General features: G+C 38.8%; 1 long non-coding RNA gene across 1 annotated transcript in view; it reads right to left on the minus strand.

The window, feature by feature from the left end:
* Positions 1–18,741, minus strand: part of LOC132516996 (uncharacterized) — a 285,768-nt gene that overhangs the window by 56,871 nt on the left and 210,156 nt on the right. Inside the window, exon 3 of the long non-coding RNA XR_009539552.1 lies at positions 2,496–2,601. This is a non-coding gene — a long non-coding RNA (uncharacterized LOC132516996). The remainder of the gene's footprint in view (positions 1–2,495; positions 2,602–18,741) is intronic.

Here is an 18,741-nt window from a genome sequence, read left to right on the forward strand (position 1 = left end):
CTCCAAGACTTCCCTTTGCTCCGTGTAAGGCGCCAACCTTGCAATAACCAATCCTCTCCGCCTCCTATGACTTCCCTGTTCCTGTTCCCTTCTGCCTATAAAAGCCTTTCATTCTGTACAGCTCCTCCAAGCTCCTTTCCATGTGCTAGAGTGCACACTGCCCAATTCATGAATCACTGAATAAAGCCATTAAGACCCTTAGAATTTACTCAGTTGAATCTTGTTCCTTAGCAGTCAGGATTTTGATGCTAAGAAAGAAGGGGAGAATGAATTTTAGTGTTCAACGAGCAGCCTCTGTCACAAAATGGTCTCTGGCAATGAGGGGCTCAAAGTTTAGTGGCACTGATAAACACACAAATAAATTATTGTGAGAGTGAAATGAGTGCTAATCCATTTTACGTAAAGTTATTTGTATCTTTTAATTTCCATTCACTGATAAGGGTTCACTCTAATAGAAAAGTGTTCCTTACTTCTTCCCACCATCAGCTTTCTGCCAGCCCCTGCCTTCCTCCAGGCTGAGCCAGGCACAGTGAAATGTGGTTTGATCTGATTTCCCAAAGGACAGTCTCCATGGATTTGGGGGGCAGCTAAAGGGTAGGGAGCAGGCCTGGGTTATTTTTACAGAGAGTGATTGACTGGGGAGGTGCTCAACAGGTGCTGGTAGAATGATCTCTTGTACTTAAAAAAGTGATTTTCTAGCTCCTCCTGGCTTCTTTGCTACTGAAGAAAAATGTCCACCTCAGACCATTTCTACCAATGCAGAATGATCTTCCCAAAGTTCTCATCTCATGCCATTGACCCAATAGCTTTGGGCATATCCTTTAACCTCTCTGGCCTGAATTCTCCTAATATTCCTCTCTTGAAGTTTTGAGCATGGAGAAAAATAAGAATGCTATTACAAAAAGATTAATTTTATGTTTTTCTAAAGACTTCATAAATCATGAATTGATTCTAGGATTTCTTTTTCATTTGGCAAGGAAAAGTGATATAAATATGTGTAATGCAGATATTTTTAATACAAAAAATACACACACACACACACCAATGAAGATCAAATGAACCAAGAGATATGAAAAATGCCTTGAAAATGATATTAAGTAGTATTATATAAACATAAACATGAAGGGTTATATTAAGTTTGTTATATTAATAACATTTTCACTAGGATTTCCAAAGAGAATAAAGGTGATAATTTCTGTTCTTGTAGTTAGGGAGGAAACATATATGAAACCACTGGGGAATTTTCAATGCAGAATACAACGAATTTATATTGTGCAGAGAGGATGCTCATAAATGCTCAGGATGCATTTTAGCTGAAAATTCAAGCAATACCTATGATGGAGTACAATTCATTCATTCAATAATGGTTATTTGTAGGGAATAATGGGAAAACAGTAACAAGGAGTATGAAGCTAGAATGAATTAAATAGTGTGACAGAAGTGTTACTGACAGCACAAAATCTTGCTGCTTGAATATTCAAAGCCTGCAGATCAATTAAACTCTATCACTAAATTCAGTTCACTTCTAAGTGAAACTCATTTAACTTTTATTTTCTGGATTCATTTCATTTAGGAGAATACTAAAATAGACTCACAACCACTCAGCTAGCAACATCATCAGCTAAGTGCTACCTATTACAGAGAATTGCAACCTTTTATCAGGGTTTCTTTTTTTTGTTTTGTTTTTTTTGGCAGTACGCGGGCCTCTCACTGCTGTGGCCTCTCCCGTCGCAGAGCACGGGCTCTGGACAGGCAGGCCCAGCGGCCATGGCTCACGGGCCCAGCCGCTCCGCGGCACGTGGGATCCTCCCTGACCGGGGCACGAACCTGCGTCCCCTGCATCGGCAGACAGACTCCCAACCACTGTGCCACCAGGGAAGCCCCATCAGGGTTTTTTAATTTCATTGGTTTTGAGTTTTTTCTTTGTTTGGTTGGTTTTTGTTTTTGTCTTTGAGATTTAACCATCGTGCACTAAATATAGCATCAGAAGAACTAATATTGATGCCCAGCACTTTTCACCTTACAAAGTCTTTTATGCACGTTAAATTAATTCAATTAACATTTAGCAAGGCAGGTTCTATATAAAATAATTTCCATTTTACAGATAGGAGAACAAGATACAATTACTTAACTCAAAGCAATATTCACTCAAAAGAAAGGTGAGGGTTCAGGTGGTTATAGTCACAACGAGATGAAAGAAACTCTTCAATTCCCAAAATGTGTTCTGGATGATGTGCCTCTTATTTCTGAAATGCTCTTTTACCATTAGACTACATATAGAATCAAACTGAATAAAAAGGAATTTGTCTTACCTGGACTAAGGTGCTGCTGGGCTGTGTCTAACTCAACATTAGTTATCCTTGAGCATCATAAATATGTTCTCACTTAGGACCATCTGTCTTTTTTATCATTTTGTCTCTAGCTCTCTTTACATATCATCATATGTAAAATTTTCAGAATAGTTTCATACTTACTTTTTAACCATACATACTTACCTCCCATGCTTATATGAAGTAAAGGATGTGAGTGTTTGAAAACTCAAGAGACTCCATTTCAATTGTCTTCTGCATAGTACACTCTGATGTATTCACTCCCAACCTCCTGAAAGACAGAGAAAGAAAAACTCACATTTGACTGAAAAACTAACAACTCATTGCCAGCATCTTGGAGAAATTTTTTACTAACTAGAAGACTGAGAAAGTTGTAATAATAATAAAAAAAACCAGCATATGATATTTCTCAAAAAGAGAACAGCCCCTTCCTACCTATGGCCAACATTTCTGACTGGCTTGTATGACAGCTATATTTCCAAGTTCCTTCTCCCTTGCCCCAGAAAGACTTGTTTTCCAGACACACCAATGCAGCCTCCTCCTCCTGCCTCATGCCTTGAATGGGTAGGTGAGAGAGCTGCCATCTTAAGACCATGTGGGGACATGTATGTGGATAAAATGCCAACACTCAAAGGATGGAAGAGCAGAAAGTTAGAAAGTTGTTAACAGTTGAACTGCCAGGACAATCCTGAAACTGCCTACCTCTGAACATGATGGGTAAATCCATGTTGTTATAGTCTATTCACCTGTTAGATTTTCTGTTACTTGCAGCTGAAAGCATTCCTAACTCAAATACCAAACACAAAATGGTGAGGAAGTACATGGTCTCATCATGGCTCTCTCCTCTCTGGCTTGGGACAAAGACATAACTGGGCAGCTTTCCACTACTGTCTAGGTGCTGCATTTTAAAATAAATCATTTTTATTCTCTGATGACAAAAGTAATTAGTGTGTATTGTAGAAAATACATAAAGTCAAGAAATACACAAAGGAAAGATGAAATCATCTAAAATCTCACCACTTAGAGATAAATAATATTTTAATTTTTATAAATAATATTATTTTAAAAATAATATTTGTAATTTTTAAAATATATAATTATTTTAATATTTTAGTATATATATTTATTTTTTAATTGTTAAAAATTAGAAGTATATATTTCTAGCTTGCCTCTATGAACTTACAGGTTTGTAAACCATACACAAATATGTACACAGGTTATTTTACAAAATGGAATCACTAGAATATAATCTATGCAATTGTATTTTTTCTTTTAATATATGTTGAATGTATTTCCATGCTAATAAACATCTGTCTGCATGGATATATATTTGGCTGTATAGAGTTTCATTGTATGCTGATACCAAAATTTATTTTATCATTTGAAATTTCAGATATTAAAAAATAGCTTTTAACATTTGATTATATATGTATGTTATAAATATACATTTGCTTATATATGTATTCCTTGGGACAAAAACATAAATATATGTTCTTTTCTATGCATAAGTACACATATATCCTTTTAAATTTTTAAACAAATTTGGGATAATGATGTACAGGTAGGTTTGATATCTTTCTCTACTTTTCTATATATAATTAATTATTCCTATTTAGTTAAATATTTACCTATTACATTATTTTAATGGCTATATGATATTTTACTATCTAGGGATATTAGCATTTATTTAATCAGCATCCTACTATTAGTCATGTGGACTATTTCCAAATTTTGTTATGAAACAATCATCAACTCAAAACAAAATTATTTGTCCAAGATTATTTTCTTAAGGTACATTCCTGAAAGTAGAATTACTGGGGTCAAAAAAGACCATTTACATTTTTAAGCTTTTAATGTGTATTTTGAAATGGTCTTCCAAAACCACTGGAATAATTTGTACTCCTGCTAACAGCATAAGAGAGTATTCATTTCCCTGAAACTAGAATGCATTTGGAAGAAGCCAAAATATTGTCCCGCATTGAGCCCATATTTCCTCAACTATTTACATTTAGAAAGTGCCTTTGCAAGAAACCAATAAGAAAGAAACAAAGTGAGGGTTTTGAAAAGGATGAGCAGTGGTACACAGGGTCCTGGTAAGGGCACTCCCTACCTATAAGCAGTTAGGCTACAGCAGAGCTGGGGAAGTGGGTGTATCAGAACTTGCTGCAGAGTGTAGATTTCCGCAGGTTTCACAGGTTTGAAGCGTCAGCAAATCAGGCTACAGGGTGGTGGAAGATGCCATGTAAGTGTATCATGGCCAAAATAGGGCCACTACTTTGAATGATATCCAACACACTCTTCCCAGCCTGTGCATCCTCAAATTTAAAAAAAGACAGGATATTCTACAGAGATGAAAAAATAAGAGCAACCTCAGATTTCTGCTCTTCAAAGTAAATGCCAAAATTATACATAGTGAGAGGGGACAAGGTTATGGTCCAATTAGGTTATACTCAGTGAGAACCAAGTAGTTGTTCATATGTGAAACTGATAGCGATTATGATGTGGTATAATGCAGTGCTGCTCTAGTAGTAATACATCCCAAATTCTATGAGCATGCATTATACTTTATAATATATGCCTAGAATCATCTTTATCAATGAGAACTTCCTATATGAACTCTATCATGATTCCTACCAAACAAACAGATTTTTTAAAAAACCAATAAAATTATAAAATTCTAATTTAAAAAAGTCTGTTGAGGATCCAAGCTAGACATGATACCTGAAAGCAAGAGACATTACTGTAGTTCACCAGTGCTGGGGGCCACTGGTGGAACTGGAGCTGGTTCTTTGGAGGCTCAGTCTAATTCTCTTTATAAATCAAAGCTTCATGGGAGGAGTTTAGGCTGAGCCCCAAGACGCTGGATCCATGCTTCTGAGCTCTCGCCTGGTTGGCAGGGGTCCCTTTCCACCAGAAGATTGTATATAGCTCCTAGCCAAGGCTGATTTACCCAGTCAGCACAGTAGGCAGCACAGTAGGGCCTTGGGCTCACCGTACTTTAGGGACCCGCAAAAATACTAATTTCTTTTAAAATTAGAAAAAAAAAACCCCAATTGGTTCATATTTATACCCATGGAGTCATAACATTTTTAATTTTTACTTTTTATAATGGAGAAAGCTACTCACAAAAGTGCAAGTGTATAAAGCCCACGACAGTCATCGTAAAGCTAGAGAAATAAGCCCTGGTCAGTCAGGCAAAAGCTGCAGCTCCCCAGGCTCAGCCTAGCTCCCAACCTCAGCAATCCTCCTCTTCCCTGAGTTGACAGCTGCAGGGTCAGTCCCACTCCTATTTCAAATACCAATTCCTCTTTCAGCCACAGGAAGGGCTGGGCCCTGAGTAGAGGACCCTAATAGGGAAGAACCTAAGGATACTGAAAACTCAGACCTCAACTACCCTGTGAAGTACTTTAATGTTCCAAGTGAAAGCCAAGTCCTTCAACAGGTAGTGGCACTGCTATATAACACTGGTATTGAGGGCAAGTATTAGGTCTTGGGATTCTTCAGAACTTCATATAGTATAGACTTGATAAATATTAGATGGCTGGCAGTCTGGCTCACTGGCTGGATATATGGATGGATGGATGGATTGATGGGTGGATGGATGGATGGATGGATGGATGGTTGGATGGGAGTGATAAGGATCAGAAGCCATCTTCAGAGGCCTGAACTCTTAAAGACTTAAGACAGGGGTTAGCAAACATTTCCTGAATCACATAGTAAATATTTTAGGCTTTGTATTCTCTATGGTCTCTGTTGCAACCATGTAACTCTGCTGCTATAGCATGAAAGCAACCATAGACAATATGTAAATGAATGGTGTGACTCTTCCACTGAACGCTGAAAGTTGAATTTCATATAATTTTCACTTGTCACGAAATATTACTCTTTTGATTTTTTTCAACTATTTAAAGATAGAAGGACCATTCTTAGCTAACAGGCCACACAAAAAGAGGCAGTGGGCCAAAACTGGCCCACAGGCTGTAGCTTGTGGACCTCTGACCTGACCAATAGAACATGGCTGACCATGAAAGACTTGCTCCAAATGAAAAGGCCATAGTTGCTACTGAGGAACCAGTCATTGGAGCTGCCCTGTCCATCACTCTAACAGGGCTTGGGAATGTCATCCAAACCTGCCTAGGCCACTGAATTAAGCTTTACGCTCTCTTCATTACCAAGGTTAAAACTTTTATCCATCATTCTACAGAGGTTCCTGGCCTTTACACAAAGCTTCTGGCCTTTATCATTCTAAGAACCCTGAACCAAGCAGACCAAATTGATGTGATGTTCTATCATTTCAAACTCAACATGTTTAAAAATGAAACCCATTACCTTTCCTTCAAAGTGAGCTCCCCATATTTTCTAAGAAACCCAGGTTCAAAGCCTTAGACATCTTTGAATCTTCCTTTTTCACCCCCCAGATCTGTTTTTTCCTCCAAGCTACAAATTTGACCACCCCCTACCCCAGGACTAGGACAGGATCTGGAGGAAAAAGAACAGTCATGGGTTCTAGGTCCAAATCTTCAATGAACTGGCCAGTGAACTCTGAGGTCTCACTGACTTCAAGCTCACTTTAAAGATTTTTTAGGAATGCAGAGAAGGGAGGGCTGCATCCTTGTGAACTAGGAGTGTTCAGGAAACATGAACACTTGCATGGACCTTGAAGAAATGGTAAACATCTAAGTTGGTTGCTGCTGAATGGCATTCATCTATGGCAGCGGTCTCTAACTTTTTTGGCACCAGGGACTGGTTTTGTGGAAGACAGTTTTTTCATGGACTGGGGGTGGGGAGATAGGGGAAGGTTCAGGCAGTAATGGGAGCGATGGGGAGCGGCTGTAAACACAGATGAAGCTTCGCTTGCTTGCCTGCCACTCACCTCCTGCTGCGTGGCCGGATTCCTAACAGGCCTGGAGGCCTGAGAGTTGGGAACCCCTGATCTACGGGATGGTCAGCCTTCTAATTATCTGGTTTATTGCTCTTACTCATCTTCCTTTGTCAATACCTAGTCTTCCTACATTGGATCTTGACATTACCTATGACATTATCTATGTATCTATGTATTCTAAGAAAGGCACTTTAAAAATGAAGTCTTTCACCACCACTTATTCACTAAATACTAGACTTTAAGAATATCTCCTTTTCATTGAAAAGGAACATTCAGTTCTCTGGATATTGTAGCCTGTCTGAAATGAAGGAGAACAGACGGACAGCAAAAAGAGGTAATTTAGCCAGAATTCCTGTGCTCTGTACTTGAACTATAAGCAGGGTCTTCATAAGGACCTTGTGCACTTTTAAACTTTAATAACTCAGGCTGTGCGTGTTAGAGAAACAATCTGTAAACGGTACTCAAAAGTAAATGTATTAAAGTTTAGGACAACTATATTATGCAACTGCACGCAATATGTACTCATTTCAGATCCTGTGATAAATGAAATATAGTAGAATTGAAGTTCATGACAGCTCTAAGAAGAAAATGGAATTTGCCTTTAAATTCCATTTACAGTTTACTATCATGTCTACCTCATATGCTTTTGAAGTTAAAAGTTTAATAACGGCACAGAGACTTTATAAAGAGCCTACACTTGAATTCAGCGATAAGTATAGTTAGAGAGAACATCACACCATCTCTTAGCAAAGATAATATCCCTGCTTACTTTGGTGGCTTTTAAAACAGCTTCAGAAATAGAAAGTATGGTGAGTCTCTGCAGTTAGTACAACTCAGTAAACAAGAATAAAACAGAATCTCTGAAACCGGGGTCTAGTTCCAAGCTTTGCCAACAGCTCGGCCGAGTGATTCAGGAAAATTAGTTCTCTCTCCCGTCCTTCAAGGTTTTTCATCCTACGCTAAAAATAGGGTTACATGGGCCACCAATTCATGGTCACATGGCTTTTATAAGCCTGTGTGTGTGTATGCGTGTGTGTGTGTACACAAGGAAAGGAGGTACCCTTTATATTTTCCCAGTTAAAATACTATTCCAATGTATCTCAGTAGAGGTCAAAACACTGTGAAAAAGCACAAAACAGATGGAGTGTTACTATTTTCTACTTGTTCCCCAAACTGGGGGTTGCAAAATCAAAGCCCGCAAGTCCACCCAAAAAATCTGGGCGTGTGTATTTGAGAGGGTGAACAGGAATGAGGTTTCTCTTGAAGTTCTTGCTGAATACATAGTGCCAAGAGCTGGGACAGAGTTACACAATTTGCAGATTGCTTTGGCTGGTCTCCATGTGCTTTGCAAAGTGATTCATTTCCTGTATTTGGTCAAGATAGAGAAAAATTGGGCACACACAAATTTGATGTGGTTTTTGATTGGGATATTTTATCGGATAAGTAGGTAAGATTTCATGATAGGGATGGAGAGCATTTTACCTCTTAAAACCAAGGCTGGCTGGAGCAAACGGTGTAATCTAAGGCTGCCCATATTCCCAGCCTCCCCTTGGGGAAATGTTTTTTCTTCCTCGTTGCTTCCTAGCCTTCCCAGAGGGGCATCGAGGGTTGTTCTGCTCAATCACAACCTTCTTCATAAGGGAATCTGATAAACATCTTCACACTGAGTTGAAAGTTGCTATTAACTCCCCTAGGGGTATTGCATTTTAACAGAAGCCAAGTTCAAGAAATAAACCTCTAATTGAATGATTTCAGGCAACCCTGGAGTTGGAGAGGTATTTAGGGCAAGTGAATGCAAAGAGGCAGGGTGGCTTCTGCGGGCCCTGAGATTCTGGAATGGGCACCCTCCTCCCCGTCCCCTCTGCCCTCAGCCGTCAGGCTTTCCCTCACGTCGGCCAAGGATTGCATGCAGAGTTTTCAAGATAATCTGGAAATGCAGATTTGGGGGTGACCTGATGGGCTTCAATATTTGGAAAAATGGGATGACATTGCTCCTCTGGAGTTTTTTCTTGTCAGTATTTGGTGAAGGCTGAGGCAACCTGAAAAGTTGGAAAAGCACTTAATACTTAAATCACTGTTGACACCAGAACAGGCAGTGGGCTTGGCCTCTTAGTTCCAAGGCTGAAACACAAGGGACCGTTGGCTCAGTAAAGACAGGATTTACGTCACTTAATAGAACTTAGTCAAACACAGAAGTATTCTAAAAATTTTTTTTAAATTTTATTTATTTTTGGCTGCATTGGGTCTTCATTGCTGTGCGTGGGCCCTCTCTAGATGCGGCGAGCGGGGGCCACTCCTCGCTGTGGTGCGCAGGCCTCTCACCGTGGTCGCCTCTCCTGCTGCGGAGCACAGGGTCTAGGTGCATGGGCTTCAGTAGCTGTGGCACGCGGGCTTCAGTAGCTGTGGCATGTGGGTTCAGCAGCTCCGCAGCATGTGGGATCTTCCTGGACCAGGGCTCGAACCCGCATCCCCTGCATTGGCAGGCAGACTGTTAACCACTGCGCCACCAGGGAAGCCCAGAAGTATTCTATACTGGACTATTTTGTTTGCTTATGAAAAACATACATTAGTTTATTCATTCAAAAATTGCTGATAGAGCATTTAGCCTACATCGTGCACTGTTCTTGGCTTTGGGCAGGACTGATCGTCAGCTGGAACCCACTGGTACAGCGTCCTGACAATCATGGGCTCTGACTGGCAGGGACTTGCTGTGCCATCCCAGCGGTGACACAGTTTGAAAGTCATCCTTCATGTTCAACATACAGAGGTAAATGAAACAAACACCGTCCTTTCCTCATGGAAAATACAGGCTTGGTAGCAACAAGAAAGAGCTCTCAGATGCTTTCTTTTTCTCATTTCAATTCATTTTTCTCATTTCAACTTGGAAGGTATGAATTGGAAAAAGTCATGTCTGCTAGTCCTGGCTCTAAAAGATTTTGTCGAAGGTTCTCCAAGATTTGGTGTAGAATATCTTTTCAAAGTAGAGATTTTAGACTCCTGAAATACGTTGCTGCCTCCATCCCATTCTGGTTCTTCATTGGGAAAATGTTTCCAAAAATGTTACATAGGTTATTATATTGTTATTCAATTTGTGGTAATGGATTTGCACACTCACTCTAAACTCTCTTGCTTGGTCTATCTTCGATGTAATTGCCCCTCTTCATGAACAGGACAGGTAGCCAGAGTGTCTCAGACAAAAAAGTCCCAGTTTAAACACAGTGTCAATCAAAAGTGCAACAGCCAAAGCTCTTCTTCCAGTCCTCCACTGTCATTTGGGAGAAAGAGAACACCTAATGTATCACCTTGGATGCATGTGGTCTTGCCCTCACGGGGAAAAGCTTTCAGAATGCTCAGGGCAGCATTTACGGCATTCAGAAAAAAAATTTTTTTAATAAATTTATTTATTTTTGACTGCGTTGGGTCTTCATTGCTGCGCGCAGGCTTTCTCTAGTTGCGGCGAGTGGGGGCTGCTCTTTGTTGCAGTGCATGGGCTTCTCATCACGGTGGCGCCTCTTGTTGCAGAGCATGGGCTCTAGGCATGTGGGCTTCAGTAGTTGTGGTGCGCAGGCTCAGTAGTTGTGCCTCGCGGGCTGTAGAGCACAGGCTCAGTAGTTGTGGTGCATGGGCTTAGCTGCTCCATGGCATGTGGGATCTTCCCAGACCAGGGCTTAAACCTGTGTCCCCTGCATTGGCAGGCAGATTCTTAACCACTGTGCCACCAGGGAAGTTCCAGAAAATTTTTAAGTTTTAAATAAATTCAAGGTGCTAATTAGTAATCTTTTGGTTTATTTTTTATTTATGCTGGTAAACCTAAAGGCTTTTATAGGTTTGAGTGGGAAGGCGTTTGAGTAATGCTCAGAAAATGGAGATCTCATCTAGGCTCCCCCAACAACACGGGTGTCACACATTCTAATTCTTCTACCTAATGTCTCCGAACTTCAGTTTCTTTGTCTACAAAACAATAAAGACAGAAAAAAAGAGACCATAGTAATAATGTGCATCACTGAAGATAAACTCCTAATCGACAGGAAAAGCCTCTCCACACCAACATGCCCAGCTGCTCTCATGCAGCCACGAAGGAGAGACTCACCCAGACAGGGGTGAGGGCAGCGCACCTCGGTTCAGCTTTTCCTCTTTTTCTGGATTCCTCCCGGGGCATTTAGTGGACATCATCACTCCTTCCACATAGTATGCAAAGGGATTAAGGAAGAAACCACATTGTGATTATACTACTTAACTGGAAAAATATACTTGAACTAATTTGGTGTATCGCTTTAAGGAAATGTTTAGAAATACCAGGATCTCTTAGTTCTTAAACCAAATGCAGCACATCCACAAAAGAGGGAAGAAAGCAGAGTTCGTGCCCAGGTGCCTCTGAGCCATCTGGCTGCCTTCAGCTTTGGAAAGCCCATCTCCCCCCAACATGTCTCAGGGTATCATGGACTTGGATGAAATAACATAGGCTGAAGCAGGCTGCTCACTCTCACTTTGCAAATACGAAGTATTCTTATGACTCCACCATACCTATAGCACAGCTAAGATCATAAAACAACTCTGATTTGGTGCCTAGAATGACTTTCCTGTTTTATATATATATATATATATATATATATATATATATTTTTTTTTTTTTTTTTTTTTTTGCTGTACACGGGCCTCTCACTGTTGTGGCCTCTCCCATTGCGGAGCACAGGCTCAGTGGCCATGGCTCACGGACCCAGCCACTCTGCGGCATGTGGGCTCTTCCCGGACCGGGGCACAAACCTGTGTCCCCTGCATCGGCAGGCGGACTCTCAACCACTGCGCCACCAGGGAAGCCTTCCTGTTATATACTGAACCAGATGTATGTGTGCTGGTACAGGAAGTCTTGAATTAGCACTTTTATTTTCATGGAGTAGTACTGAGTTTGCAATAGATTAGGAAAACTCAAGAAATCTTTTCATTTCTCTAGTACTTTCAGTTTCACATATGTCTCAGAATTTGAGGATGCCCTACAATCCCCCATACCTTGTTTACACCCTTTCTAAAATATTTTTAGTTGTGATCTTCCAGCCTGGATAGTGGTCCTTGGAAGATGGGAAATCATACCGTCTGAGAGGTCCATTCTATCTAAATGTAGTTCTGACTGTCAGAAAGTGTTCCTCTGTGCTCTAAGTTAAAACCTGCCTCCTTGAAACTATTTTTAAGAATGTTAGGTGGGGCTTCCCTGGTGGCGTAGTGGTTAAGAATCCGCCTGCCAATGCAGGGGACATGGGTTTGAGCCCTGGTCCGTGAAGATCCCACATGCCACAGAGCAGCTAAGCCCGTGCACCACAACTACTGAGCCTGCGCTCTAGAGTCTGCGAGCCACAATTACTGAAGCCCGCGTGCCTAGAGTCCATGCTCCGCAACAAGAGAAGCCACCACAATGAGAAGCCCTCACGCAGCAAAAGCACCCAAATATAAATAAATAAAATTTATAAAAAAATAAAAAGGTTAGGTGATAAAATGTATTTTTTCTGATAATAGTCATTCACACTTCTTAAAAGTTTAGAAAATGTAAAGAAAATATAAAAAAGGAAATAAAAACTACTCATTATCCCAACACTCCAAGATAACCACTATTCTTTTCTCTGTCTTAGTGCTCTCTTTCACACCCTCTCTGAATGACATCATCTCACATATGCAACGTTCAATCCTGCTTTTCAAAAAATTTGACAAGGTATCTTACGTAATTTCTTTGAAAACATGATTTTTTTCCCTTGTTACTACAAAAATTTTCACTGGAAATTTGAAAATTGAAAGAATTTTATGGTGGACAGCCATATACCCAGCACTAAGATCCCACCATTAACACTTTACTATGTTTGCTTTATCACATATTTAGTCACCTACTCACCCCTCTAACCATCCATTAATCCATTTTATCTTTTTGATGCATTTCAAACATTGCAGGTATCAATACACTTCCTTCAAAATACTTCAACATTCATATTTTAAACTAGAGTTCAATATTAGTTAATACTTTATTTCAAGGTAAAATTTACATACAATGACATACACAAACCTTAAGTGCACGTGCATTGAGTTTTGACAAAAGCAACACCTGTGCAACCCAAGCCCTTATCAAGGTATAGAACATCATCCATGCCCCAGAAAGTTCTTTGATGTTCCTTTCAATCACCCCCTCCCCTCACCCCCTCCGCGACCCTGTTTTGCTGAGTCTTATTGCCTTGTCTTGAACTTCATATCGTTGGAATCATACAGTATGTGCTCTTCTGTGTAAGGTTCATTTCTTTCAGCATAATGCTTTTGAAATTTACCCATTTTGCTACAAGTGTACACACACAAATAGACAATCAGTTGTTTGTACCTTTTTACTGTTAGTCACTGTTCCGTTGTACAAGTATACCCACTTATCCATTTTCCTATTGAGGGGCACCTGGGCTGAGACCCGTTTTTGACCACTATGAATAAATCTGCTATAAACATTCTTATACAACTCATTTTGCAAAAAGTTTTTATTTCTCAGGAGTAAATACCTAAGAGTGGAAGTTCTCCATCTAAGGTGGGGATATATTTAGTTTTTAAGAAACGGCCAAACTTTGTCCCAGCTGGTTGTACCATTTTATGTTTCTAGTAGCGACGTGTGAGAGTTCCAATTGTTCTACATCCTGTCAGCATTTAAGGTGTTTCCTCATGCTTTTAATTTTAATTGCTCTGATCACTTATGATAATGAGCATTTTTTCACATGCTTATTGGCTGTTCATATTTTTCTTTTTGTGAAGTGTCTTCTGAAATCTTTTACCCATTTTTAATTGAGTTATCTTTTTATTGTTGAGTTTAGTAGGAGTTCTTTGTATATCCTGGCTAGCAGTCTTTTGTCAGACATATGTTTTGTGAATATTTTTTCCTGGTGTCTGACTTCATTTTCTTAATGGAGTTGAAAACACAACTGTTTAATAGTTGCAAAAAATTCAATTCTATGAATTTGCATAATTCATTTCACCATTTCTCTACTGTTGTATAAATTTTTTTTCCATTTTGTTTTTAAATAATATTATGATAAACATTTTTGTACATCCTTATAGATTTCAAACATGAACTCTTTGTCACATTTGTTAAAAGTCTTTTCCCGTCATTTGCCAACTGTATTTCCATAATTTTAGAGTTTTGAACTCTAAAAATGCTGTGAGCAGAGGCTTTCCATTTAGACAAGTCTAAACCCAGTAAATTAGCTAGAGACTTGAGCAAAATAACTTCTCTGAACCTGGATTTCCTCATCTTCATGGGATTGTTGTAAAGGTAAAATGAGTTATAGAATTACAGTGCTTGACATAATATCTAGAATACAGTATGTGCTTAATAAATGTTAGATATCTTTATGATGATTTCTACTGTTGCTTTTGTAGTTTTTAGCATTTTGTTTTGTTTGTTTTACCAATTCCAAGATCAATGAAATATTCACTTATATCTTCTTCTAGTTTTTGGTTTCTTAAAAAATTTTAATTCACCAACCCACTCATACAATCTTCAAAAATTATTGTTTTTGTCTTCTCCATTTCCATAGTCACAGATCATTTTATGAATTATTTAATTGATTTGATACTGATTGACTAGAACTATCTGAACAATGGCATATTAGTCAAGCACTGCTGTGTAACAAATTACCCCAGAACTTAGCAACTTAAAGCAACAAACATTTATTATCTCAGTTTCTGAGCGTCAGGAATCCAGGAGCAGATAGTTGGGTAGTTGTGACCCCGGGTGTCTCATGAGCTTGCAGTTGGGATGTCAGCTAGGGCTGCAAGTCATCCGAAGGCTTGACTGGACTGTAGAATCTGCTTCTAAGATGAGTCTCAAAGAATTTATGGACATATTTAAGACCATTAAAAGTGGTGGATAGTGTTAATAGTAAGCATTCTTTCTGACTCCTATCTTTTATAAAAGTACTTCTAGAATTTTTGTCATGTCCTGTAGTTTGACAGAGACATTCTCTATCATGTTAAACACAAAATCTTCCATTCCTATATTTCTAATATTTTCCTTTTGTGAATGGATGATTTTATCAGGTTCTTTTTTGACACAATCATGCTGTTTTCTTCTTTAACCTGTGCATGTCACAAGTAGCACTGATCAGTTTCCTAATGTGACACCATTCATGTATTTTCAAAATAAACAGCACCGGATTAAACAATCCTTAAACATACTGCTGGCTTTGATTTGCTGGCATTTCAGTCACGAATTTTGATTTGACATTGATATGTGAATCCATACGGAGGGTCACCTATTTTGTTTTACATACATATCTTTTAAGCAGCATGTAATTAAAATTAGATATTTGTCATATTGTCAGTACAATATATGCTTTAGTTATTAATATTTTCTGTGGCTTTAGGCCCAGATTTATATTAAAAATCATTTTTTTGAAATATTTTTCTTTCCTAAAATATTTTCTATATTTTGTTCATTTCAAAAAAAAAATCACATTTTCATTGATCATTTAAACTTAACTGTTTAAATGGTCCACATGTTTACCTCTTGTCATTTCATAGCACAATTTCTCCTATTTTTAAGCTATTTTTGATTCACATTTTGTTGTAGTTCATTTTCAAGCAAACTTTTCGAAAAGGATGATTCAGGTCTAGACATTGCTTGGCAGCACGGTGAGGAGTCTCTGGGTCAGTGGGCCATAACAGCTTGGGGCCCATAACGCAAGGCTTTATCTTATCAATGGGTAACAACTGTCAAGTGAGGCTTTGTAGGGTATGTAGGAAGGTTCTAAATGGTTTAACTTTTGCTAGTTTGGGCAATTTTTAAAATAACTGGAGAGCATTATGCTAAATGAAATAAGTCAGACAGAGAAAGACAAATACTGTATGTTATCACTTATATAGAGAATCTAAAAAATACAAAAAACTAGTGAATATAACAAAAAACTAGTGAATATAACAAAAAAGAAGCAGAGTCACAGATACAGAGAACAGACTAGTGGTTGCCAATGGGGAAAGGGAAGGAGGGAGGGGAAATATAGGAGTGGGGAGTTAAAAGGTACAAACTGCTACATATAAAATAAGCTACAAGGAGGTATTGTACAGCACGGAGAGTATGGCCAATATTTTGTCATAAGAAAAATGGTGTGTAACCTTTAAAAGTTATGAATTGCTGTACTGTACACCTGTAACTTGTATAATATTACTGTACATCTACTATACTTCAATTAAAAAATAAAAATAAAATAAAATAAAATAACTGGATGTGTAAAAATCTGAGCTTGGTGTCAGCAGGCTTTTGAGCTAACAGGTCAAAATTTTGAAATAAACAACCTAGGGGCCAATATACAGAGACCATCTTCAGCTCATTTATGTAACATCTTTTAGTGATTTTTCTGAACTAATTTTGTAAAGTCTGTATTCTTCATCACGTGTGGCCACTGAAGTCTCTGCTTAGTTGCTTAGTGGTCGAGCTAATGACTGGACAGAGATTTCCTTAAGGGTCTGGAAAAAAACAAATCTCCAGCTTTTGCTTTATTTATTTGCTTTATTTCTTTTGCTTTATTTCTTCTGGGTTGTTATTGTTGTTCATTATTGTGTTTTTGCTTCTACTTTCCCACTCCTGTCTCCTTTGGTGATTATTTTTCATCTCTCCAACCTCTATATACCACAGGGTGGGAGGGCTCAGTCCTTGGACTATTTCTCTATCCACACTCACTGTGTTAGTGATATCGACTTTTATGGCTTCACATATCACCTCCATGCTGACAACTTCCCAACTTACATCTCCAGCCTAGATTCTTCCCCTCCATTTGACATTTGTATATCCAACTGCTGACTTGACATGTCCACCTGGGTAACTAATAAGCAACTCGCACCAAACTCTCTCCCTTCTCCCCTCCTCTCACCCAGGCTTCCCCATTTCAGTGAATGTCAGCTCTATTCTTCCAGTTACTCAGACCAAAAATTTGACATCATCCTCGGCTCCTCTCTTCCTCTTGTATCATAGTCAATATGTGAACTATCAGTTGACCCTGACCTTCAGGATTTATTCAGAATCCTGTCAGTTTTCACTACCTCCGTTGATATTTCCCTGGTCCAGGCTACCACTATCTTTCATCTTGACTATTTCATCAGCCTCCTACCTAATCTCCCTGGCTCTGCCCATGCTTTCTCCCTCCAAAATCTATTCTCAATACAACAGCCAGAGCAACCCTTTAAAAATCATATCAAGGCACTCCTCTGTCCCAAACCTCTCAATGGTTTTCCATCCTTCTCAGTAAAAGCCAAAATTCTTTGAATGATCTGCAAGGTCTACATAGTCTAGTATTCCATTACACTGCTAACCTCATTTCCCAAATCCCCCTTTACACACTCTGCTCCAGCCACACCTACCTCCTGGATGATCCTGGGACACCCCAGGCAGACTTGAACTTGCTGTTTCCTCTGCCTGGAAATGGTGCCCTGGATACCATCATGGCTACTTCCAATCTTAGCTTAATATTAACTTATCAGTGAGGCTTTCCCTGGCCATCTTTTGAGAAAGTGACCTTCTTCTTCCCTTTCCAGGTGCTCTTCATCCTTCGTCTCCTCTTTATTTTCCTTTGTTGTTCTTATCACCATCTAAAATACTACAGATTTTTGTGTTTATTTTCAGTCTCCCCAATCCAAAATTTAAGCTCCAAGAGAGCAAGGATCTCTAGTTTGTTTACTGCTCTAGCTTTACTGTCTAGAAGAGTCCCATGTAAATATTACAGGTACTTAATAAATAACTGTTCTAAAACTGGCTTTCAAAGCACATATCTGTAAGAGAGTTGGATTTTAGAAAATAAAACCACCTCCTACCTCACCCTAACCCATGTCAGTCAGCCCCCTTTCTCTTCAGCTTGCCAGGCAACATAACTTATTTAATGTGTGCAGGTTAGTCTTTGATTTCAGCAAAAAGCAGGTGCCCAGCCTTTGTACTGCCTGGTCCCTGTTATGAGGATGTATTTAGATAGCTTGAAGATATACTATTTTGCTTGTATTTATATACATCTATACATATAATCATTTTTTTAAGTTCACTGGCCCTAATTTCCTACTTTTCAAATAACACCTTAAAATTTTTAAAAAGGTAAACTAATAAACATTTATTTTAGAAAATTTTGGAAATCAAAGAAAATATAAGAAAAAATCACTCAATCTCGCTATGCAAGTACAACCATTGTTAGCATTTTATATTTCCTTATAGTCGTTTATCTACCCAAAGCATTTTTTTTCACGTAATCATACCTATAACTAACGTCTACATTTTTCACTTGAATATATCACAGGTGAAGGTTACATTTTCCAAGTACTGTGAAGTAACTACAACAATTTTGAGGGACTTAAACACTAGATTGGCAAACATTCAGCTAACCATTCTTTTGGAGGAAATCTGGATTGAGCAAAGTGTTTTCCCAGAAGCTGTCTCTCTAGGACAGCTGCTTAAGCCAAAGACGCTAATAATTACATTGAAATCCATACTGGATGGTCTTGTAAGAGGGTATCTGGTTTGCCATTAAATATTATAAT

The sequence above is a fragment of the Lagenorhynchus albirostris genome, chromosome 1, assembly GCF_949774975.1.
Source record: "Lagenorhynchus albirostris chromosome 1, mLagAlb1.1, whole genome shotgun sequence".
Classification (NCBI taxonomy): Eukaryota; Metazoa; Chordata; class Mammalia; order Artiodactyla; family Delphinidae; genus Lagenorhynchus; species Lagenorhynchus albirostris.